This window comes from Rutidosis leptorrhynchoides, chromosome 2 (assembly GCF_046630445.1).
Source record: "Rutidosis leptorrhynchoides isolate AG116_Rl617_1_P2 chromosome 2, CSIRO_AGI_Rlap_v1, whole genome shotgun sequence".
Lineage (NCBI taxonomy): Eukaryota > Viridiplantae > Streptophyta > Magnoliopsida > Asterales > Asteraceae > Rutidosis > Rutidosis leptorrhynchoides.
Genome location: NC_092334.1, coordinates 331,616,090 through 331,642,304, shown reverse-complemented (window position 1 = coordinate 331,642,304; position 26,215 = coordinate 331,616,090). Strand labels below are relative to the sequence as shown.

The following is a 26,215-nucleotide window of genomic DNA, read 5'->3' as shown; positions in this document are numbered from 1 at the left end:
AGCTGTGACAAAATTTGGCTACTTTGAAAAGGAGTCATAAGGTTGCTTTTGCTAATAATTGATAAAGGATTCGACGAGATTACGGATTAAACTCTGATTTTGGATTCGAGAGTTTTTCAGGTGCATAAATCTTTCCTTTCGTAGATGAAGTGCGGTTGATTCAACTTCTCGGTTGAGGTGTTTTCAAGAATCATGAAAGATTTGAACATGGATTGGAATCGTAAAGATTTAAATGAGGTTTAAGATGAAATCAAGTGGCAAACTTGAAGAATTGTTTAGTTTCATATGTTATAATTAATATTTTAATTCATTTTTTTAATTGTCCAATGTTGATAGTCCCAATCGATAGTCCACAGTTAACAGTACAATAATTCATATATAATTTAATTTATAATATTCGAATTAATTAATACGTATCGTGACCCGTGTACATGTCTCAGACTCGATCACAACTCAAAGTATATATATTATTTGAGAATCAACCTCAACCCTGTATAGCTAACTCCCGCATTACTGCATATAGAGTGTCTATGGTTATTCCAAATAATATATATAGATGCGTCGATATGATATGTCAAAACCTTGTATACGTGTCCCGATATTTAAAGTGCGTAAAATAAATAACAGAAATTAAATGACGATAAATTAAATGCGTAAAGTAAATAACAGAAATTAAATGACGATAAATAAAATTGCGATAATTAAATTGCGATAAATAAAATGTAATCAGTTAGCTAGGAACAGTTAGCTGGAACAGTTAGCGTGGATTCTTAACAAAATTTCAATTAGTTAATTCGTTTGTTTCTAACAATTTTTATTTTGTCCAATGTTTTCTTCATTATGCCACTTGCTGGATTCTGATAGGTCAAAATCCAAATATGAAATTTAAATGGAAATGGTTATTTTGTGGTGAATGGATACGTATATCGGTGGTTGTACATAGGATAGTAAATGACCGTTGAATCAGCTTCGAAGAATGTACATTGTAACTTATTAATGTGAAATCTGAATATTCCTCGGGTATTACCTACCCGTTATAATATTTTCACAATTAACACTTTGTACTAAAGAATTTTTAATTACAATCTTTATGAAAACATATATACATATATATTTTATTCAGATGCAATCATGGATTTAATGAGTTAATATGATATTAACTCATCTGATTTATCGTTAGAACAAGAATATATAATCTCTAAAACATTAGAGGTTACATAATCGCTATGTCGAACTAACATAAATGATGTAGAACGTCATGTAGAACGATGATCATACTCTAAATACAGATGGTAATATTGAGGCGTGTGATGTTGATATTCGAGGTACAGATTGTGATGTTGAGAGTTACGGCGCGGTTATGGTTTAGGGATGATAAGGGTACTGTCGACGTCGATGATGGTGGTACTGATTATGTTGCTGGTGCTGCTGCTGGTGGTCGTAACCTTCGCACCAGGTTCTCCAAAGTCGTCACACGAGCGCGAAGTTCGTTAATTTCTGCTAGTACATCGGGATGATTGACAGTTGGAGTAAGCGAATGAACAAGATCCAAAATGTAGGATAGTATATAATCGTGACGAGATACTCGAGAAATAAGAGAGAAAATGGTTTCTCGAACATGTTCGCTGATAAGTAATTCAGGTTCATCGCCAAGAGGACAATTTGGTGGATGGAAGGGATCTTCGATGTGAAATGATTTTCGATTATAGGATGATATTCTAACTTCATAGAATATCTATATATTTAATACTAAAGATTTCATAAACTACAGAGGAACCTACAGCATATGTCAGGCAAGTCTACAGATGCGCCAAGATATGAATTTTGTCTATACACTATCGATGCACTAAATGCAGTAAGACGTGTCTAGACCTATGAATGATAAGCAGAAAATTCCCTAGGGATGATAAGCAGATGATTTCCGACTAGAATGATAAGCAAAACTTTTTGACAGGCAGACACGGTCGAAGTCCAGACTCACTACTGTATCCTAACAACTACTAGTCAGACACACTAATGCAAGGCCTGGTTCACTAAGACCAACGCTCTGATACCATCTGTAGTAACCCGTCCTTATCCCCCTGGACGAAATCGACAACATCTGGTTCCATTGCGATGATCGACTCCAAGTAATGTTCTTAACATGAGCAAATGCACAGCGGAAGACTTAATTCGTACCTGAGAATAACATGCTTTAAAATGTCAACATAAAGTTGGTGAGATATATAGGTTTGATGCTAACAGTGTTATAACTATGGACCACAAGATTTCATGTTCATAAACATAATACACTCGCAAGTGTACGAAAAGCATTCCAAGCAGTGGGCACCCGGTAACTAGCCTTAACAAGAGTGTATACCCCTGAGTTATAATAATATGTGCACCGAATCAAGTGCGTTCCGTTAACCTCGAAGTACTAAACACCCGTTCTTCTAGTTTAGTAGTGACTAGAACAACATCTGGGTGGGGGTGTAAAACCCGATAGATCTATCTTTAGGATTCGCGCCTACCAGTTCATAAACCAATAGTTAAAGTTACCAAGCTAGGGGATTTTTGATTCAAACCCATGTAGAACGTAATTTTAGTCACTTGTGTCCATAACGTAAATCATTTATAAAAATAGCGCATGTATTCTCAGCCCAAAAATATTTAAAGTTTAAAAGGGATCTATATACTCACCATACTGTATTTTGTAGTAAAAATACATATAACGACATCGAACAAGTATAGGGTTGGCCTCGGATTCACGAACCTATATCACGTATATATATTAATACATAATTGAAGTCAAATAATTTTACCTATTAATTATATATTACTTATATAATAAATGGTAATGTCTTTTTAATATTTTATGTAACATTATTATAATTATGTATCAAAAAATTTTATATGTATTTAAAGATATTGTTAATAATAATAATAATAATAAACTTGATAATTTAATAATAATGAAAATTTTAATAATAATAATAATAATAATAATAATAATAATAATAATAATAATAATGATAATATTAATAATAATATTAATGTAAAAGAATAACAATAATATTAATAATGATAAAGATAACTACCTCAAATGGTTAAAACAAATAATTGTACGTGACAAGACTCGAACTCTAGACCTCCTGCTCATATCCCAACACCTTTGACCATCAAACCATGTCTATTTTTTTGATTTAAATTCATCCAGATTAATTATAACCCGTACCATCGTCCTACCCATTCCATAACCCAAATTAACTCGGCCCAATAGTAATTTATCAACCACGGCCCAATCAAGAACTCGGCCTGTTTAACCTCTGGATTTCGGCCCATCCTAACACCCGGAAGCGGGATCGAATTACACAGAAGGGGAGTTCACAGCCATAAATAAAACAAATACTCCAACATTTTAATCTTGTGTGGGGTTGGTTTGAAAAAGAAATTAGTAGATACCTAGGTCTTTTACAGCTCAACATCCCACTATGTAATCTTTATTAAATCATATGCCTTCCACTTGTTATATTAAGTTTTGTGGAGTAGGTTAGTCAACAGAAGATAGTGTCATGATTGGAAAATGGCTCGGTGGTTGGTCTTGTATTTGTTTTAACCGAAAAAGTTTGTGATTTCCTTTTGAGTTTTTGGATCGTTCAATATAACTAAAGGAGGAGGTTATTTGGGTAGGTTGTGGTTGGTGATTCAACATGGTGATGAAGTGTAACGAGTAAACGGTTATAGTTGTCCACAGCGGGAGCAATCGTTGGTGGTGATTTGGGTTATTTGGGTGGTGGTGTAAAGGTGGTCACCGTGGCGGTTTCAACTTGAATAGAGAACAAAACAATAATAATTTGCAATTGCAACCGATTGTAGCAATAGCAAGGGTTTATTTGAATCGAAGTAGAAGGAAGAAAATATATAAAGGAGACATACGGTAACGGTTTTTGGTTAGGGTTTACGTTGAATTCACTCAGAAGTATGAGAGAGATAGAGAGAGATAGAAGAGAGAAAGGTGTAATGGTTCAAGAAGATGAATTGGTTTTAGATGGTTGAGGTGATGATGATGGTTATGAGATAATTTTCTTGGTGGTGATGGTTAAATGATAGAGTGGTGGTTCAAGGTAAGAGGTGGCGGTTGAGATGGTTCACAATGGTGGGTTGTAGGTTTGAAGGTTTACGAAGAGTTAGAGGGAGAGAGAAAAGAGGGTTAGTCATTATATTTCGACTAAAACAGTAGAAACAACAATTAGCTGCAGCGTATCAGTGTTGATGATGATGATTCTTGTTTTGTTGGTTCGAAAAGGAAGTTGACGATGGTGGTGGATCGTGGTAGATTATGGTGAGTTCGAATAAGACTGCAAGTGACTAGATAATACTCTTGTATATATGTATATGTCTGCGAGATAATGGTGAAACGGGTTGCAGGAGATAGTTAGTTGTTCATAATGGTAGTGGTGATTAGAGATAGGAGGGAGCAGTAGTTCATATTCGAGGGTTGCTAAGTAGGTGTTTATGTAGGAAGAAAGATGTCATTACTACCCTGTGGTCTCGATTATCAATTGTTTTATAGCTAAGTTGGCTCTACTGAAGGATTCCTTTCAGAATACAGATAATAGAATAAAAACAGATTACATTCTATCTCAATTGTACGATTGATTTTGTTGTTCCACAAAGTAGATGACAGAAAACAAAATTAGCAATAGTTTGAAAATGATCTTCAACAGAATACGTATATTATCTGTATTCATATACCGTATTTATTTATATATCATATATCTGTTATATATCTGTATGTATATATGTATATATCATACTAGATTTTGTATTATTACATAATAACATGTATCTTTTAATAAAAAAAAAAATATATTAAGAATACCACTACCTATATAAATATAATGATAATAATATTAATAATAATTTTATCAATTTAATACTAATAATAATAATAATATCGATTAATAAAGTGTACTAGAAAATATTGATATAATAATATTTATAATATAAATAAATAAAAAAAATAAGTTTAATAATTATTAATTGAATAATTTAATAGTACTAATAACATTAATAATAATTTATTAATAATAACAAATAAATAATAATAAGAATACTGATAATATTAATCATAAATAGTAATGTTCATAGTAATAAATAATTGATACCAAAATACTAATACAAATATCAATGTGAATGTAACAATAATCATATATCCTATAATAACTAGTATTAAACTTTGTAATTTCAATTTATATATTTATTTATTATTTTTTTTTTATTTTTTTTTTATTTATTTATTTTTTTTACACACATATATATATATATATTTACACACCATTGTTCGTGAATCGTCAGGCATGGTTAAAGGGTAACTGATTATAGATTTTAAACTTTCTAGACTCAACATTAGGGTTTTTGCTTATCGTGTCGGAAACATATAGAAGATAAGGTTTAAATTTGGTCGGAAATTTCTGGGTCGTTACATTTAACGAGTTTAGGATTGAACGGATCATACAATTTGGGAAATTGTACAAAGAACTAAAGGATTTATTCATAAACTTTGAACTTTCTTGGAAATGAATTTCCTCGAGAGGATCGAATAACATAAAAACAATGATAAAAACCCTTAAACAAACAGATTTTCCTTCTGATTTTGCCCACGTTTTGAATAGCCAAAAGATGCAGCAGAGGGGCAGGATCCTTCTATTGACCAATAAAATTGGTGATCCAACAACCCGGTCCACGTACAAATCCAACTACTACTACGAATCAGAAAAAAATTATCTATTTATTTAACTGCCAACTCCCCGGCAGCGGCGCCAAAAAGTTGATGTGCTGAATCGTAACCTTTATTTATGAACGGATTTGAGTTGTTTTGTTACACGAATTGATTTATTGTATATGTGGTATTTTATTGAATTCAGGTTGATTTCACACATATATAGGCAACTAGTCCTATCCGTGTAGTTTAGTTTGTTGGTAAATCCGATTCGTTCCACAGGGAGATGGAGTGTTTAATGGTTTTTAATAGTCTTTGATGTCAAACTTAATTAAAGGGGGTTTTGAATTAGGAATTTATAATATAACAGTAACAGAAAATAACTTAACTAATTTACTTCATAAATAAAATTACAAGATTACAATAAATAACTTAAAAAGGAACTAAATGAAATTATGCTAATTATGATGCATTAATTATATTACTAAATGGTAATTAGTAAAATAGTAATTTTTAATAAAACTATATGTTTAGAATTTTGTTTTGAGTAATTATAATATAAACTTATTTAAATTAACTAAATGACAAGTTTTAATTATATTAATATAAATTATTAGGAATAGTAATTTAACTAATTACAAACTAATTATAAATTATAAACTTTTAATTAACACTAATTATAAGGTTAAAACATGTATTAAAGTATTTTATAATAACTAATATTAATTATATAGTAATAACCTAAATATAAATAATTAAATAATTAAAACCCTAATTTTAACCCTACTGGTACTGTAGCCGCGTTGTAGACCGTACGCGTTTCGCGTATTTATACGCGTATCGCGTATAATTTAAAACCTACGCGAATTGTGTGAATCTGGTCGTACAGTTTGATTTACAGGCATACGCGTTTCGCGTATACCATACACGATTCGCGTATGACTTATACGATGTGACAAACAGTCTGTTGCGAATTTTAAGTACTTTTATGTATTCTTTTTATATTTTAAAATAATAATTCGTAAATAATGATAATAATACGTTTACAAGAAATAATAATGGGATAAATGGGAGTGTTTACTTAAATGTGTCACCTCTAGGTTCATGGATTGTTTTGAGTTTAAGCCCTATTAAAATGTTTTAGTAATAAACTTTACATTTTTCTTTCGAAAAAATATAAGGTTACGACTAACTAATTAAAATCTAATTTTCATCGGATTTTATTTAGAAAGCTACTATTCCCCAAGTATTTAAATTGAGACCTAGCCTAGTTTTGACTTTCGCCAAAACCCAAATCATAACGGTTTCCCTTTTTATAATTTCACTACCATATAATTATTGATATTACCCAAACCACCGAAGTTTATTTCTAAAATGGTGTTAATAACTTATCCATAAATTCGTCTAGATCGTTTTAATGTTGAAGCTTAATTTATGTAAATAAAAACAACTTTCGTTATTTAAATTTAATAAATTAAGTGGCAAGGGTTAAATACCTAATTACACAATAATGGTTCTTTTAACTAGGCTCAATATTAAGAATACTAAAGTTATATTTTTAACTTTTACAAATGGTAACAATCCATTTCACTAGGGGCTCTACATTTAAGCAAACACTAGGGAAATTTAGCTATTCATTACACTAGGGTAAACATAAAAATATAGATATTCAAACATAATAACAATGCTAATTTTAACAGAGTAAACTTACTAAAATATCTTCACTTTCATTAACTTCAAACGGTAGGAAATTACAATAATAACACCCCTTTCACGCGTACAATAACACCTTTAATCACGAATAATACACCCTTAAATATTTGAAACTAATTTTACAGAGTAATAAAATGACAGTAGTAATTATGTATAGTAATTGATATGTGTAAACTTGTGTTGTATTCTCCCTTTTTTTTGTTGATAGTACTCCGTATTTATCATTGAACTTGAAGTAGTAGTTGAGTCAAAAAGCTCCACTTGCTGTAGCACTTAGACAAAAGAATTGTTTTAAAAACATAAAAGTAGCCGCCCCCTTCTGGAAACTGGAACAGTAATCTGGCCTAACATTACGCGTTTCGTGTATGGCTACACGATTCGCGTATGACCAAAAGGCTACACGTTTCGTGTAGTGTTACACAATTCGTGTAAGACCAATCGACAGTTTTCTTCATTTTTTTCTTTTTGTTTATTCTTTGTTGATCCCGTATCGACGTGTACTAACTTGGCACTTTCCATTTGAACTCTTTTCTTCATCTATCTTGTACTTTCATTCGGATAAACTTTTCTTGATATAAATTTGGTTAAAACTATCGTTTTATCGTCGTTTCTTCGAATAGCAAGCTCTTGTCTACTTTTATCGTTTTTCTCGTGAAATGCTCATTGAATGTCTTTGTAGATGGTAAAAACCTATGAAATATAAGTGATATTGCGTCGAATAATATGTATGTTTAGAGCAATATCATGAATCGAATGATGTTATGAACATCATTACTACCTTAAGTTCCTTGGATAAACCTACTGGAAAAGAGAAAAATGGATCTAGCTTCAATGGATCCTTGGATGGCTCGAAGTTCTTGAAGCAAAATCATGACACGAAAACAAGTTCAAGTAAGATCATCACTTGAAATAAGATTGTTATAGTTATAGAAATTGAACCAAAGTTTGAATATGATTATTACCTTGTATTAGAATGATAACCTACTGTAAGAAACAAAGATTTCTTGAGGTTGGATGATCACCTTACAAGATTGGAAGTGAGCTAGCAAACTTGAAAGTATTCTTGATTTTATGAAACTAGAACTTTTGGAATTTATGAAGAACACTTAGAACTTGAAGATAGAACTTGAGAGAGATCAATTAGATGAAGAAAATTGAAGAATGAAAGTGTTTGTAGGTGTTTTTAGTCGTTGGTGTATGGATTAGATATAAAGGATATGTTATTTTGTTTTCATGTAAATAAGTCATGAATGATTACTCATATTTTTGTAATTTTATGAGATATTTCATGCTAGTTGCCAAATGATGGTTCCCACATGTGTTAGGTGACTCACATGGGCTGCTAAGAGCTGATCATCGGAGTGTATATACCAATAGTACATACATCTAAAAGCTATGTATTGTACGAGTACGAATACGGGTGCATACGAGTAGAATTGTTGATGAAACTGAACGAGGATGTAATTGTAAGCATTTTTGTTAAGTAGAAGTATTTTGATAAGTGTCTTTAAGTCTTTCAAAAGTGTATGAATACATATTAAAACACTACATGTATATACATTTTAACTGAGTCGTTAAGTCATCGTTAGTCGTTACATGTAAATGTTGTTTTGAAACCTTTAGGTTAACGATCTTGTTAAATGTTGTTAACCCAATGTTTATAATATCAAAAGAGATTTTAAATTATTATATTATCATGATATTATGATGTACGAATATCTCTTAATATGATATATATACATTAAATGTCGTTACAACGATAATCGTTACATATATGTCTCGTTTCAAAATCATTAAGTTAGTAGTCTTGTTTTTACTTATCATAATATCTTGTTAACTATATATATAACCATATATATGTCATCATATAGTTTTTACAAGTTTTAACGTTCGTGAATCACCGGTCAACTTGGGTGGTCAATTGTCTATATGAAACCTATTCCAATTAATCAAGTCTTAACAAGTTTGATTGCTTAACATGTTGGAAACATTTAATCATGTAAATATCAATCTCAATTAATATATATAAACATGGAAAAGTTCGGGTCACTAAAGTACCTACCCGTTAAATAAATTTCGTCCCGAAATTTTAAGCTGTTGATGGTGTTGACGAATCTTCTGGAAATAGATGCGGGTATTTCTTCTTCATCTGATCTTCACGCTCCCAGGTGAAATCGGGTCCTCTACGAGCATTCCATCGAACCTTAACAATTGGTATCTTGTTTTGCTTAAGTCTTTTAACCTCACGATCCATTATTTCGACAGGTTCTTCGATGAATTGAAGTTTTTCGTTGATTTGGATTTCATCTAATGGAATAGTGAGATCTTCTTTTGCAAAACATTTCTTCAAATTCAAGACGTGGAAAGTGTTATGTACAGCCGCGAGTTGTTGAGGTAACTCAAGTCGGTAAGCTACTGGTCCGACACGATCAATAATCTTGAATGGTCCAATAAACCTTGGATTTAATTTCCCTCGTTTACCAAATCGAACAACGCCTTTCCAAGGTGCAACTTTAAGCATGACCATCTCTCCAATTTCAAATTCTATATCTTTTCTTTTAATGTCAGCGTAGCTCTTTTGTCGACTTTGGGCGGTTTTCAACCGTTGATGAATTTGGATGATCTTCTCGGTAGTTTCTTGTATAATCTCCAGACCCGTAATCTGTCTATCCCCCACTTCACTCCAACAAATCGGAGACCTGCACTTTCTACCATAAAGTGCTTCAAACGGCGCCATCTCAATGCTTGAATGGTAGCTGTTGTTGTAGGAAAATTCTGCTAATGGTAGATGTCGATCCCAACTGTTTCCGAAATCAATAACACATGCTCGTAGCATGTCTTCAAGCGTTTGTATCGTCCTTTCACTCTGCCCATCAGTTTGTGGATGATAGGCAGTACTCATGTCTAGACGAGTTCCTAATGCTTGCTGTAATGTCTGCCAGAATCTTGAAATAAATCTGCCATCCCTATCAGAGATAATAGAGATTGGTATTCCATGTCTGGAGATGACTTCCTTCAAATACAGTCGTGCTAACTTCTCCATCTTGTCATCTTCTCTTATTGGCAGGAAGTGTGCTGATTTGGTGAGACGATCAACTATTACCCAAATAGTATCAAAACCACTTGCAGTCCTTGGCAATTTAGTGATGAAATCCATGGTAATGTTTTCCCATTTCCATTTCGGGATTTCGGGTTGTTGAAGTAGACCTGATGGTTTCTGATGCTCAGCTTTGACCTTAGAACACGTCAAACATTCTCCTACGTATTTAGCAACATCGGCTTTCATACCCGGCCACCAAAAATGTTTCTTGAGATCCTTGTACATCTTCCCCGTTCCAGGATGTATTGAGTATCTGGTTTTATGAGCTTCTCTAAGTACCATTTCTCTCATATCTCCAAATTTTGGTACCCAAATCCTTTCAGCCCTATACCGGGTTCCGTCTTCCCGAATATTAAGATGCTTCTCCGATCCTTTGGGTATTTCATCCTTTAAATTTACCTCTTTTAAAACTCCTTGTTGCGCCTCCTTTATTTGAGTAGTAAGGTTATTATGAATCATTATATTCATAGATTTTACTCGAATGGGTTCTCTGTCCTTCCTGCTCAAGGCATCGGCTACCACATTTGCCTTCCCCGGGTGGTAACAAATCTCAAAGTCGTAATCATTCAATAATTCAATCCACCTACGCTGCCTCATATTCAGTTGTTTCTGATTAAATATGTGTTGAAGACTTTTGTGGTCAGTATATATAATACTTTTAACCCCATATAAGTAGTGCCTCCAAGTCTTTAATGCAAAAACAACTGCGCCTAATTCCAAATCATGCGTCGTATAATTTTGTTCGTGAATCTTCAATTTTCTAGACGCATAAGCAATCACCTTCGTTCGTTGCATTAATACACAACCGAGACCTTGCTTTGATGCGTCACAATAAATCACAAAATCATCATTCCCTTCAGGCAATGATAATATAGGTGCCGTAGTTAGCTTTTTCTTCAATAACTGAAACGCTTTCTCTTGTTCATCATTCCATTCAAATTTCTTCCCTTTATGCGTTAATGAAGTCAAGGGTTTTGCTATTCTGGAAAAGTCTTGGATGAACCTTCTGTAGTAACCAGCTAGTCCTAAAAACTGGCGTATGTGTTTCGGAGTTTTCGGGGTTTCCCACTTTTCAACAGTTTCTATCTTTGCCGGATCCACCTTAATACCTTCTTTGTTCACTATGTGACCGAGGAATTGAACTTCTTCCAACCAAAATGCACACTTTGAAAAGTTAGCATACAATTCTTCCTTCCTCAATACTTCTAACACCTTTCTCAAATGTTCACCGTGTTCTTGGTCATTCTTTGAGTAAATAAGTATGTCATCAATGAAAACAATGACAAACTTGTCAAGGTATGGTCCACACACTCGGTTCATAAGGTCCATGAACACAGCTGGTGCATTAGTTAAACCAAATGGCATGACCATAAACTCGTAAGGACCGTAACGTGTTCTGAAAGCAGTCTTTGGAATATCATCTTCTTTCACCCGCATTTGATGATACCCGGAACGTAAGTCAATCTTTGAATAAACAGACGAGCCTTGTAGTTGATCAAATAAGTCATCGATTCTCAGTAGTGGGTAGCGGTTCTTGATGGTAAGTTTGTTCAACTCTCGGTAGTCGATACACAACCTGAATGTACCATCTTTCTTCTTGACAAACAAAACAGGAGCTCCCCACAGTGATGTGCTTGGTCGAATGAAACCACGCTCTAAAAGTTCTTGTAATTGGCTTTGCAGTTCTTTCATCTCGCTGGGTGCGAGTCTGTAAGGAGCACGAGCTATTGGTGCAGCTCCTGGTACAAGATCTATTTGAAATTCAACGGATCGATGTGGGGGTAATCCCGGTAATTCTTTCGGAAATACATCGAGAAATTCTTTTGCAATGGGAACATCATTGATGCTCTTTTCTTCAGTTTGTACTTTCTCGACGTGTGCTAGAACAGCATAGCAACCTTTTCTTATTAGTTTTTGTGCCTTCAAATTACTAATAAGATGTAGCTTCGTGTTGCCCTTTTCTCCGTACACCATTAAGGGTTTTCCTTTTTCTCGTATAATGCGAATTGCATTTTTGTAACAAACGATCTCTGCTTTCACTTCTTTCAACCAGTCCATACCGATTATCATATCAAAACTCCCTAACTCTACTGGTATCAAATCAATCTTAAATGTTTCGCTAACCAGTTTAATTTCTCGATTCCGACATATATTATCTGCTGAAATTAATTTACCATTTGCTAATTCGAGTAAAAATTTACTATCCAAAGGCGTCAATGGACAACTTAATTTAGCACAAAAATCTCTACTCATATAGCTTCTATCCGCACCCGAATCAAATAAAACGTAAGCAGATTTATTGTCAATAAGAAACGTACCCGTAACAAGCTCCGGGTCTTCCTGTGCCTCTGCCGCATTAATATTGAAAACTCTTCCGCGGCCTTGTCCATTCGTGTTCTCCTGGTTCGGGCAATTTCTAATAATGTGGACCGGTTTTCCACATTTATAACAAACTACATTGGCATAACTTGCTCCGACACTACTTGCTCCACCATTACTCGTTATGACACCATTTGTTCCTTTCGTTCTATTAACCCCTAGTCCGTAGACCTCACACTTCACCGTGCTATGACCATTTCTTTTACACTTGTTGCAAAATTTGGTGCAGAGCCCCGAGTGATACTTTTCACACCTTTGGCATAGCTGCTTCTGATTGTTGTTGTTGTTGCGGTTATTATTGTTGTTGGGATGATTGTTGTAGTTGCTGTTGTTGTTGTTGTTGTTGTTGTTGTTGTTGGGCCGTTTGTTGTTGTTGCGATTGATGTTGCGATTGTTGGGATAATTGTTGCGATTATTATTGTAATTGCTGTTGTTGTTGTATTGGTGATTCTTATCACCGTTTTCCTCCCACTTTCTTTTGACTTGCTTCACATTGGCCTCTTCAGCAGTCTGTTCTTTAATTCTTTCTTCAATCTGGTTCACTAGTTTGTGAGCCATTCTACATGCCTGTTGTATGGAGGCGGGCTCGTGTGAACTTATATCTTCTTGGATTCTTTCCGGTAATCCTTTCACAAACGCGTCGATCTTCTCTTCCTCATCTTCGAATGCTCCCGGATACAATAGACACAATTCTGTGAATCGTCTTTCGTACGTGGTAATATCAAATCCTTGGGTTCGTAACCCTCTAAGTTCTGTCTTGAGCTTATTGACCTCGGTTCTGGGACGGTACTTCTCGTTCATCAAGTGCTTGAATGCTGACCACGGTAGTGCGTAAGCATCATCTTGTCCCACTTGCTCTAGATAGGTATTCCACCATGTTAACATAGAACCTGTGAAGGTATGCGTAGCGTACTTCACTTTGTCCTCTTCAGTACACTTACTTATGGCAATCACCGATTCGACCTTCTCGGTCCACCGTTTCAATCCGATCGGTCCTTCAGTTCCATCAAATTCCAAAGGTTTGCAGGCAGTGAATTCTTTGTAGGTGCCTCCTACACGATTTCCTGTACTGCCAGATCCAAGGTTATTGTTGGTATGTAGCGCAGCCTGTACTGCGGCTATGTTTGAAGCTAGAAAAGTACGGAATTTCTCTTCATTCATATTCACGGTGTGTCGAGTAGTCGGTGCCATTTCCTTCAAAATAGTCAAATGGAACAAGTTAATCATAAAGAATATTAAGAGTAGTTAATAGTATTTCGTAGCATAATATGAACTCATTTATAAAAGCTTTTTCTTCATATTAGCGTTTTATAAGTTTAAATTCGGGTAGTACCTACCCGTTAAGTTCATACTTAGTAGCTAATATACAATTCAACTACTACAATTCTATATGAAAAACTGATTATACTAATATTTCGCGTTCAAACTTTTACACAATATTTTACAAACTTACAATACCGCTTATTTTACATATAGCATGAAATATAGCACACAATAAATTTGATACAAGATGGTTGTGAAGATAATTCTAGCTAGTACACAAGTCGTTCAGCAAAGGCAATAAAGACACGTAATTCATACGTCCAGAAACAAGTCATGCATTCTGGTTTTACTAGGATTACTTCTCATCCTTGGTCTTGTGGAACATAACCGTTATGGCCGTTGATAAAACATCGTGTTGTAATGTCGTCAAAGGGACGAGGCTTACGTAATGTCCAACAGTCCGGTAACAATCTAAAAAACTCATTTCTTACCCCAATTACCGACTCCGTCACTTGTGGGAACGTTTTGTTTAATAGTTGTAGCCCGATGTTCTTGTTCTCACTTTGGTGAGAAGCGAACATTACTAATCCGTAAGCATAACATGCTTCTTTATGTTGCATGTTAGCCGCTTTTTCTAAATCATGAAGTCCAATATTCAGATATATTGAGTCAAAATAATTTCTTAACCCATTGCGTAAAATAGCATTTGGGTTCCCCGCAATATATGCGTCAAAGTAAACACATCGTAACTTATGGATTTCCCAATGTGATATCCCCCATCTTTCGAACGAAAGCCTTTTATAAACCAAGGCATTCTTGGAACATTCTTCGAATGTCTTACAAACTGATCTCGCCTTAAATAGTTATGCCGAAGAATTTTGACCGACTCTAGACAAGATTTCATCAATCATGTCTCCGGGTAGGTCTCTTAAAATATTGGGTTGTCTATCCATTTTGTGTTTTTATACTGTAAAATAGACAAGAGTTAGATTCATAAAAAAAAATACTTATTAATACAAGCAATTTTTACATATATCATAAAGCATAAGCACACTATATTACATATATTACACCACACGAATACAACTATCTTATTCCGACTCGTTTGTTTCTTATTCTTCGGTTTTGGTTCGTTTTGCCAAGTTTCTAGGGATATATGATGTTCCCCTAATACGAGCCGTCGTAATCCACATTGGTTTAGAAAAACCTGGTGGTTTAGAGGTTCCCGGGTCATTGTTACAACTTAAGGACTTCGGGGGTTGACGATACATATAAAGTTCATCGGGGTTGGAATTAGATTTCTCTATTTTTATGCCCTTTCCCTTATTATTTTCTTTTGCCTTTTTAAATTCAGTTGGGGTAATTTCTATAACATCATCGGAATTCTCGTCGGAATCCGATTCATCGGAGAATTGGTAATCCTCCCAATATTTGGCTTCCTTGGCGGAAACACCATTGACCATAATTAACCTTGGTCGGTTGGTTAAGGATTTTCTTTTACTTAACCGTTTTATTATTTCCCCCACCGGTTCTATTTCTTCATCCGGTTCCGATTCTTCTTCCGGTTCCGATTCTTCTTCCGGTTCCTCTTCGGGAACTTGTGAATCAGTCCACGAATCATTCCAATTTACATTTGACTCTTCATTATTATTAGGTGAGTCAATGGGACTTGTTCTAGAGGTAGACATCTATCACATAATATCAAACGCGTTAAGAGATTAATATATCACATAATATTCACATGTTAAAAATATATAGTTTCCAACAAAATTTGTTAAGCAATCATTTTTCAAGTAAACACGGTCGAAGTCCAGACTCACTAATGCATCCTAACAAACTCGATAAGACACACTAATGCAAAATTCTGGTTCTCTAAGACCAACGCTCGGATACCAACTGAAATGTCCCGTTCTTATTGATTAAAAACGTTCCATATTAATTGATTTCGTTGTGAGGTTTTAACCTCTATATGAGACGTTTTTCAAAGACTGCATTCATTTTAAAACAAACCATAACCTTTATTTCATCAATAAAGGTTTAAAAAGCTTTACGTAGATTATCAAATAATGATAATCTAAAATATCCTTTTTACACACGACCATTACATAATGGTTTACAATACAAACATGTTACAACAAAATAAGTTTCTTGAATGCAGTTTTTACACAATATCATACAAGCATGGACTCCAAATCTCGTCCTTATTTAAGTATGCTACAGTGGAAGCTCTTAATAATCACCTGAGAATAAACATGCTTAAAACGTCAACAAAAATGTTGGTGAGTTATAGGTTTAACCTATATATATCAAATCATAATAATAGACCACAAGATTTCATATTTCAATACACATCCCATACATAGAGATAAAAATCATTCATATGGTGAACACCTGGTAACCGACATTAACAAGATGCATATATAAGAATATCCCCATCATTCCGGGACACCCTTCGGATATGATATAAATTTCGAAGTACTAAAGCATCCGGTACTTTGGATGGGGCTTGTTGGGCCTGATAGATCTATCTTTAGGATTCGCGTCAATTAGGGTGTCTGTTCCCTAATTCTTAGATTACCAGACTTAATAAAAAGAGGCATATTCGATTTCGATAATTCAACCATAGAATGTAGTTTCACGTACTTGTGTCTATTTTGTAAATCATTTATAAAACCTGCATGTATTCTCATCCCAAAAATATTAGATTTTAAAAGTGGGACTATAACTCACTTTCACAGATTTTTACTTCGTCGGGAAGTAAGACTTGGCCACTGGTTGATTCACGAACCTATAACAATATATACATATATATCAAAGTATGTTCAAAATATATTTACAACACTTTTAATATATTTTGATGTTTTAAGTTTATTAAGTCAGCTGTCCTCGTTAGTAACCTATAACTAGTTGTCCACAGTTAGATGTACAAAAATAAATCGATAAATATTATCTTGAATCAATCCACGACCCAGTGTATACGTATCTCAGTATTGATCACAACTCAAACTATATATATTTTGGAATCAACCTCAACCCTGTATAGCTAACTCCAACATTCACATATAGAGTGTCTATGGTTGTTCCGAAATATATATAGATGTGTCGACATGATAGGTCGAAACATTGTATACGTGTCTATGGTATCTCAAGATTACATAATATACAATACAAGTTGATTAAGTTATCGTTGGAATAGATTTGTTACCAATTTTCACGTAGCTAAAATGAGAAAAATTATCCAATCTTGTTTTACCCATAACTTCTTCATTTTAAATCCGTTTTGAGTGAATCAAATTGCTATGGTTTCATATTGAACTCTATTTTATGAATCTAAACAGAAAAGTATAGGTTTATAGTCGGAAAAATAAGTTACAAGTCGTTTTTGTAAAGGTAGTCATTTCAGTCGAAAGAACGACGTCTAGATGACCATTTTAGAAAACATACTTCCACTTTGAGTTTAACCATAATTTTTGGATATAGTTTCACGTTCATAATAAAAATCATTTTCTCAGAATAACAACTTTTAAATCAAAGTTTATCATAGTTTTTAATTAACTAACCCAAAACAGCCCGCGGTGTTACTACGACGGCGTAAATCCGGTTTTACGGTGTTTTTCGTGTTTCCAGGTTTTAAATCATTAAGTTAGCATATCATATAGATATAGAATATGTGTTTAGTTTATTTTAAAAGTCAAGTTATAAGGATTAACTTTTGTTTGCGAACAAGTTTAGAATTAACTAAACTATGTTCTAGTGATTACAAGTTTAAACCTTCGAATAAGATAGCTTTATATGTATGAATCGAATGATGTTATGAACATCATTACTACCTTAAGTTCCTTGGATAAACCTACTGGAAAAGAGAAAAATGGATCTAGCTTCAATGGATCCTTGGATGGCTCGAAGTTCTTGAAGCAAAATCATGACACGAAAACAAGTTCAAGTAAGATCATCACTTGAAATAAGATTGTTATAGTTATAGAAATTGAACCAAAGTTTGAATATGATTATTACCTTGTATTAGAATGATAACCTACTGTAAGAAACAAATATTTCTTGAGGTTGGATGATCACCTTACAAGATTGGAAGTGAGCTAGCAAACTTGAAAGTATTCTTGATTTTATGAAACTAGAACTTTTGGAATTTATGAAGAACACTTAGAACTTGAAGATAGAACTTGAGAGAGATCAATTAGATGAAGAAAATTGAAGAATGAAAGTGTTTGTAGGTGTTTTTGGTCGTTGGTGTATGGATTAGATATAAAGGATATGTTATTTTGTTTTCATGTAAATAAGTCATGAATGATTACTCATATTTTTGTAATTTTATGAGATATTTCATGCTAGTTGCCAAATGATGGTTCTCAAATGTGTTAGGTGACTCACATGGGCTGCTAAGAGCTGATCATTGGAGTGTATATACCAATAGTACATACATCTAAAAGCTGTGTATTGTACGAGTACGAATACGGGTGCATACGAGTAGAATTGTTGATGAAACTGAACGAGGATGTAATTGTAAGCATTTTTGTTAAGTAGAAGTATTTTGATAAGTGTCTTGAAGTCTTTCAAAAGTGTATGAATACATATTAAAACACTACATGTATATACATTTTAACTGAGTCGTTAAGTCATCGTTAGTCGTTACATGTAAATGTTGTTTTGAAACCTTTAGGTTAACGATCTTGATAAATGTTGTTAACCCAATGTTTATAATATCAAAATAGATTTTAAATTATTATATTATCATGATATTATGATGTACGAATATCTCTTAATATGATATATATACATTAAATGTCGTTACAACGATAATCGTTACATATATGTCTCGTTTCAAAATCATTAAGTTAGTAGTCTTGTTTTTACATATGTAGTTCATTGTTAATATAATTAATGATATGTTTACTTATCATAATATCATGTTAACTATATATATAACCATATATATGTCATCATATAGTTTTTACAAGTTTTAACGTTCGTGAATCACCGGTCAACTTGGGTGGTCAATTGTCTATATGAAACCTATTTCAATTAATCAAGTCTTAACAAGTTTGATTGCTTAACATGTTGGAAACATTTAATCATGTAAATATCAATCTCAATTAATATATATAAACATGGAAAAGTTCGGGTCACTACAATTTTGCCCTTGAAACCTGTCATTTCGCGGGTATGCACCGCCGCTGTTTTTCCGCGGAAAACTTGGTCCACGATAATTGTCACTGTTACCATCACGAAAAGAATCATTGTCATCTCGCCAAATTTTGTATCTACCCCACCCACATGCAGGGGTTATAGTGCTATCCTCTCCACCTCGGAGATAATCATATATTTCCTGTTGAACTTTAGCAAAAGTGTGCGGGACATCTCTTCGCAGCCTTCGCACCAGAGTTGGATGTCCCTACGGATTAATAGCATGCAAAAATCCAGAGATTTTTTGATCTTCATGCAGGCTTAGAATCTTTTGACATTCGTAGATATACCGCGTAAGTAACGCATTCAAGGTTTTCTTGTTGCCTTGTTTAATATCGTGACATTCGATATGCGTCTTTTTCTGCGGTAGTAGATTCTGGACTTGTAACAAGAATTTTTCGCGAAGATTAACAAAGCCAATAATACTGCGAGATTGCAGACTATGAAACCACTCCCTTGCTGACCCTTGCAAAGCCATGGGGAATACTCTACACACAACTGGTTCATCCCAGTTATAGGTGCTTACCACCCCTTCAAAGCGTTGCAGAAAATCTAAAGGATCGGTTAAACCCGAATAGACTCCCAGAGTTGCCGGCACGATCGGCGGAGAAACAATTGGATAGTCAGAAATATACTGGGTAAACTTGTCCGCAGCAGTAGTGATTTCTGTTGCCTTCTTTGTGCGAGTATCTGCATTCTCCGCACAAAACTTGGTAATCATGTCTTGCAAAAAATTTGGCTGATCAAACTTATGTTGCATTGATTTTGGCGCAATGCTTCTGAAAGCATCCGCCAAAAATTTTTGAGCATTTTCTCTGCGGGCAGCATCATATGCTTCACCTTCTTCTCCATAACGAGGGAAAGGTGTTGATGGGCGTTTTCACTTAATATGTGAAACTTTAACAAATTCTTCCACACTATCCGAATCATCAGAAAATTCGCTTTCCTTTCTTGGCGCCTTAGCCATTTTTGAGTTATCTGCAAAATTCAAATTAATGCGCTCTTCTGCATTATCACTATCACTATCGTTTCGCTCAATAACTAGGAGATCGACCTGTGATCCTGAATCATTTAACGGCCATAGGTAAGTTCGCGGTATGCGGGACTCGCGACTACATTTAGAATCTTTCTTAGTCTGTTCAATGGTGGTGCCACCAATTTTTTCAGTTCGCAGACTAGATTTTCCAGGCAAAGCCCTCATTCGCTTTCCTTCAGTAATTGTTTCATCGCGATTTTGCAGCAAAGTTCTGCGCGCAATCATTTTCTCAGCAGCGATTTCTGGCTGCGAATCACTTGCGTTGTTTACAGTGGGTGTTTTAACAATCGGTTCCTGAACCGATTTTCCCGCGGTTATACTAGCATTTGTTTGCAACGGAAATATCACGACGTTCTGTGAATCGCCGAGCAGTTCATCAGCATTCGCAGAAATGCCAGTTTGCTTTGCATTTGTCATCGTGACTGTCAAGCAGATCAACTGATTGCGTATTCAAAAATTACCTGTAAATCATCACAACAAAAACACGATTGAAATTAAACCGACGAATTAGTTGTTTGATGGCTCGAAACAAAAAATTTTCAGTTTAATTGGTAAAACGTGTCCCAGGATGGCGCCAATTGGTCAATCCTTAATTAGCGATGTTACTTAATTACGGATTGAGTGCAATAAGATTATAATGGAGGATGGAATGTTTGATGATTATTTTAGGCCCCGATGATCGTCATTCACTTTAACTATCAAGTGATCAACCACCCCGACCTGGTCTTGATTGTTAATTAGCATAATTCACCTTTGCGTGATGTAAAAATCCCTTGGGCAAGATCACAAGTGGAAATTACAAAGGCCTGGGCAAAATGGCAGAGAATCAACAACCTATAAATGAGAGGCCATGCTCCCTATTTATAGTATTCAAGATATCCGCTGTCTGCGAATTACCTAACCATCCGCGGAAACTCAGCGGATTAAACCGCAGTCTCTTATTAACGCGGATACATAACTGCTTCACTTTATTTTTAGCGAATATTACATATCTTGGCTTTAGGGTCCGCGTAATTCTGCTCTTGGCCTGTAGCAAATAAAATATACATATACAACGCTATGTATATGATCATTGATCACAAGAAAATAAGAGGTGCATTGCTACAACTTGTTAATCCCACCAACATCAAACATCAAATCATCCATAAGATTGATGATTTCATGAGAACCTTTCTCAACAATTGGAGTAATCAAGTTATATATTCAAGAGAAAACCAAACAGGTTTGTCCATTTGTAGTATGTCATAACATCCATCAACTAACTACAAACATAAAACAAATGCACTATCTAAATATCTTTTCAAGAACATTTACATATATACCAGAAAAGAAATATATGATTATAGTTGTTATTAACGCATCAAGATTTAATAAAATTAACTTTTCTATTTTTTGGAACACGATAATTATAGGAGCCAATCTGATACATACTATTAATAACACTCCTATTAAGTCATGGATAATTGTAACCTTGTAGGAGTCGAACGACCCCCTTACTTTGGAAACTAAGCCTATTCTATGTCCTCTCAAAAATATCAACCAAATGAGACATGTAAAATGAAAGTAGATGACTTTTAAAAAATACAATAGAACCCTTCTTTTTTAAACTTCCCTGTTTTATTCTATTTTCTGTATCTCCTGTTTTTCTCTGTTTCTTGATTCTTTAACTTTATCAGCTTCTCCTTTTTTCAGATGACACTCCTATCTTCACTCAAACAAATTGCAGGAATTGAATCAACACCAATATCAAAAAGATTCATGGATGAATTCCTCAAGATTGTATCAGGAACTATTTCACTACCAATCAACCTACCAAACACAAATTACCATGGAGATTTACATGTAATTCAATTAGCAATGGCTCTATCTCATCATATATGAATATTGTTTGAGTAAAATAATGTTGTCAAAATTTTTGAGCAATATGATATGCTTAGTTCACTAATATATGGAGTCGAACGCTAAAAATTGAGTGATGAAGAAATCATTGATCAAAATATCACGATTTTGTATTCTGGGAACGAGACTGTTTCAACTACTTCAATGATGGCTGTAAAGTATCTCCAAGATCATCCAAGAGTTCTTGAAGAACTTAAAGTGAGTTAGTGAACTTCTGTTTTTACCCTTTTTTTCAACCAAATTTTAAATTTTATAAATGAATTTTTAGCATCTTTAAATTCAATGTTGTAGAATGAACATATGGGGGTCAGGATAAGGAAGAAGGCTGTTGACCCACTTGATTAGGATGACTGAAGATTTCCAACCTACAATCTAGAAGCCCACCTTCTAGATATTCAAAGTAGGCAACCTTGACAACTCATATGGAAGTAGCAAAGTTGATAACGATGACGGCCGCCAACCTTCTCCGTTCACACCATTCCACCGCCATAGAATTTTTACTATAATTAGAGGTGCAAACCTCAGTTGTAAATCATCCCAAATCACTCAGAGAAGTGTAATCACAACCAAGATAGTGTGTGTGAGTTTGAGAGTTTTTTGTTAGAGTTTTGTAATACTTTGTAAATCTATTCTTGTGAGTAATAGAGTTGTTTTTCTCTCAAATTTGTATCTCCCAACGTCCAGATGATCCTCTCTTCCTAACAAGTGGTATCAAGAGCTTGGTTAGAGACGTTGGTTGAGTTTTTGGGTTTTCTGAAGTTTCCTCAAAATCCAATTTTGAGTGTACCATTGGACTCGTCTCGTCGAACCGAGTCAAACGCAAAAAACGGTGACTTAAACGGAGTTATAACGAGCCCAGAAAACGCGGTCAAAGTTTGGTCAACTCGTCGGAATCTCGCCAGAGAAGACGACCGGTGCCGGAATTTTCGCCGGAGAAGACGATCACTGTAGCAGTCCTGTAGCAATTCACTGTAGCAGTTCACTGTAGCAGCTGGCGACATTGCAGCAAGTTCCTGTAGCAGTACTGTAGCAGTACTGTAGGAATTCTAAAATTTTACAATTTGGTCCCTGAAATTTTCAGAATTTCATTTCTGGTCCTTGAAAGTTTAGAAAATTATAATTTTGCCCCATAAGTGGAATTTAAGCCGCGAAGTGTCTATTCCACCATTTTCAACCGTTCCGGACGTAACGGTGATCTCTGTTTTCTACAATTCAACCCCGTTTGTGTTGAAAAATTATTTTTAAGGTGATAATGTACACAGAAGAGTCAACATCATCTTCTGGAGCTATGATTATGCTCACAGCAACAAACTACACGCTGTGGGAACCTCGGATGGAAGATCTCCTCAGCTGTAAGGATTTGTTCGATCCTATTGAATTGAAGGGTATAAACCCTGATTCTGCCAAAGAGAAAGAGTCGAAGAAATCAAACCGAAAAACTATTGGTCAGATTCGTCAATGGATTGATCATAGTGTCTTCCACCATGTTGCACAAGAGACAGACGCATATGCCCTCTGGAAAAAGTTGGAGGACATGTACCAGGCCAAGACTGCTCGGAATAAAGCCCTGCTGATGAGGCGTTTAGTCAGCATGAAGCTCAAAAGTGGAACTTCAGTTGCCGAGCATACCAGTGAGTTCCAGAGCTTAGTCAACCAGTTATCGTTTGTAGAGATGCCGCTTGGCGATGAAGTTCAGGCGCTACTGCTACTTAGTTCCCTTCCCGATAGTTGGGAAACGCTGGTAGTAACACTCAGCAACTCAGCCCCGAATGGCAAACTTACCATGTCAATGGTCAATGATGCCCTATTCAGTGAAGAGGCAAGGAGAAAAGACAGGGGCACAGATCATACCCATGCCTTTGTCACAGAGAATCGGGGGAGACAGCGAATGAGTAGTAAAAATAAATGGAGAGGCAGAAGCAAGAGTAGGGGCAGGTCAGCTGATGGCAGAAAATCAACATATAAATGTTATCATTGTGGATTAGAGGGACATATGAAGAAGAACTGCTATAGATTGAAAGAGGAACAAGGTCAAAGCAGTTCACAGCCGAAGAATAAGGGTGGAGAAACATTAGTGACTATCTCTGGTGATGTCGCTTATTGTTTAACCCATGATGAGACATGCCTTCACGTCTCACGAGAAGACACTAAATGGGTGGTAGATACTGCAGCTTCCTACCACGTGACTCCATACAAGGAATACTTCACAACATACAAAGCTGGAGACTTTGGAGCTGTGAAGATGGGAAATTCCAGTTCCGCTGAGATTGTCGGAATTGGTGATGTCAAGATAAAGACAAGTTCCGGGAGCACAATCACTTTGAAGGATGTCCGCCATGTGCCAGATCTTCGACTGAATTTACTCTCCGGAGTAGCTCTCGACAAACAGGGCTATGATAGTCATTTCAGTAAAGGCACATGGAAATTGTCAAGAGGCGCTATGATAGTCGCTCGGGGACACATTTGTGGCACACTGTACAAGACTCATGTGAAGATCTGCACAGACATCATTAATGTTGCAGAAAATGAGGCTTCACAAAATTTATGGCACCAGAGACTCGGTCACATGAGTGAGAAAGGGTTGTCTACCTTAATAAAGAAGAAGCTTATCAATGTAGACAAGGACGATGCACTAGATCCTTGCAATCATTGTCTGTTTGGTAAGCAGCATAGAGTCTCGTTTAATTCCTTTTCAACGAGAAAATCAGAGTTACTCAGTCTGGTACACTCTGATATTTGCGGTCCCTTAGAGGTTGAATCAATTGGAGGCAATTGATACTTTCTGATGTTTATCGATGATACTTCTCGAAAGGTGTGGGTATATTTCTTAGGAACGAAGGACTAGGTGTTCGATTACTTCAAACAGTTCCATGTCATGGTAGAACGTGAGACATGAAAGAAGTTAAAGTGTCTTCGATCCGACAACGGCGGTGAATACTCTTCCAGGCAGTTCGATGCCTATTAAAGATCATATGGCATCCGACATGAGAAGACAGTTCCACGTACCCCTCAACACAATGGTATAGCAGAAAGAATGAACCGAACAATCATGGAACGTGTTCAGAGCATGCTCAGTATGACTAAGCTGCCAAAGCCATTCTGGGGAGAAGCAGTCAGAGCCGCATGTTACTTGATCAACCGATCTCCATCAGTACCACTGAATTTTGAAGTTCCGGAGAAACTTTGGTCTGGAAAGGATCCATCATACTCTCACTTAAAAGTATTTGGATGTTTGGCGTACGCACATGTATCCAAGGAGCTTAGGCAGAAGCTGGATGCAAGGACCACTCCATGCATATTCATAGGCTATGGAGATGAAGAATTTGGATACAGATTATGGGATCCAAAGGAGAAAAAGGTGATTAGAAGTAGGGACGTGGTGTTCCATGAAAGTCAGACAATAGAAGATATTGAAAAGCCCACAATATCTCAGAAGTCAAATGTTGCTGCTCAGGTGCCAGAGGCAACAACGGAATAATTCATGAGAAATGAATTTTCAGTGCAGGAAGAAATGCCAGAAGTAGAAGATAATGAGGAAAATGACGGTGCTGAGCAGGGGGAGCCACAACCCCATCTGCCAGACGTTCCAGCACCATCACAAGGTCAAGATGATGGTGGATCTCCTCAGAATGTTCCAGAAGTTCGTAGATCTGAACGAGGTCGGATTCCATCGAGTAGATATTCAGAATCCAAGTACCTTCTACTTACTGAAGATGGAGAACCAGAGAGTTTTCATGAAGCAGTATCTCATAAGGACAAAGAAAAATGGTTACTCGCAATGCAGGATGAGATGGATTCTCTGCATAAAAATCAAACTTATGAGATTGTAGAACTTCCACGCGGGAAGAAGGCACTGAAAAATAAATGGGCGTTCAAGCTGAAAAAGGATGGCAGTGGAAAAGTGGTGAAATACAAAGAACGTCTT

General features: G+C 35.4%; 1 pseudogene; it reads left to right on the top strand.

Moving 5' to 3' along the window:
* The window catches only part of LOC139888825 (cytochrome P450 85A1-like), a 75,633-nt pseudogene that overhangs the window by 33,223 nt on the left and 16,195 nt on the right, over positions 1-26,215 (top strand).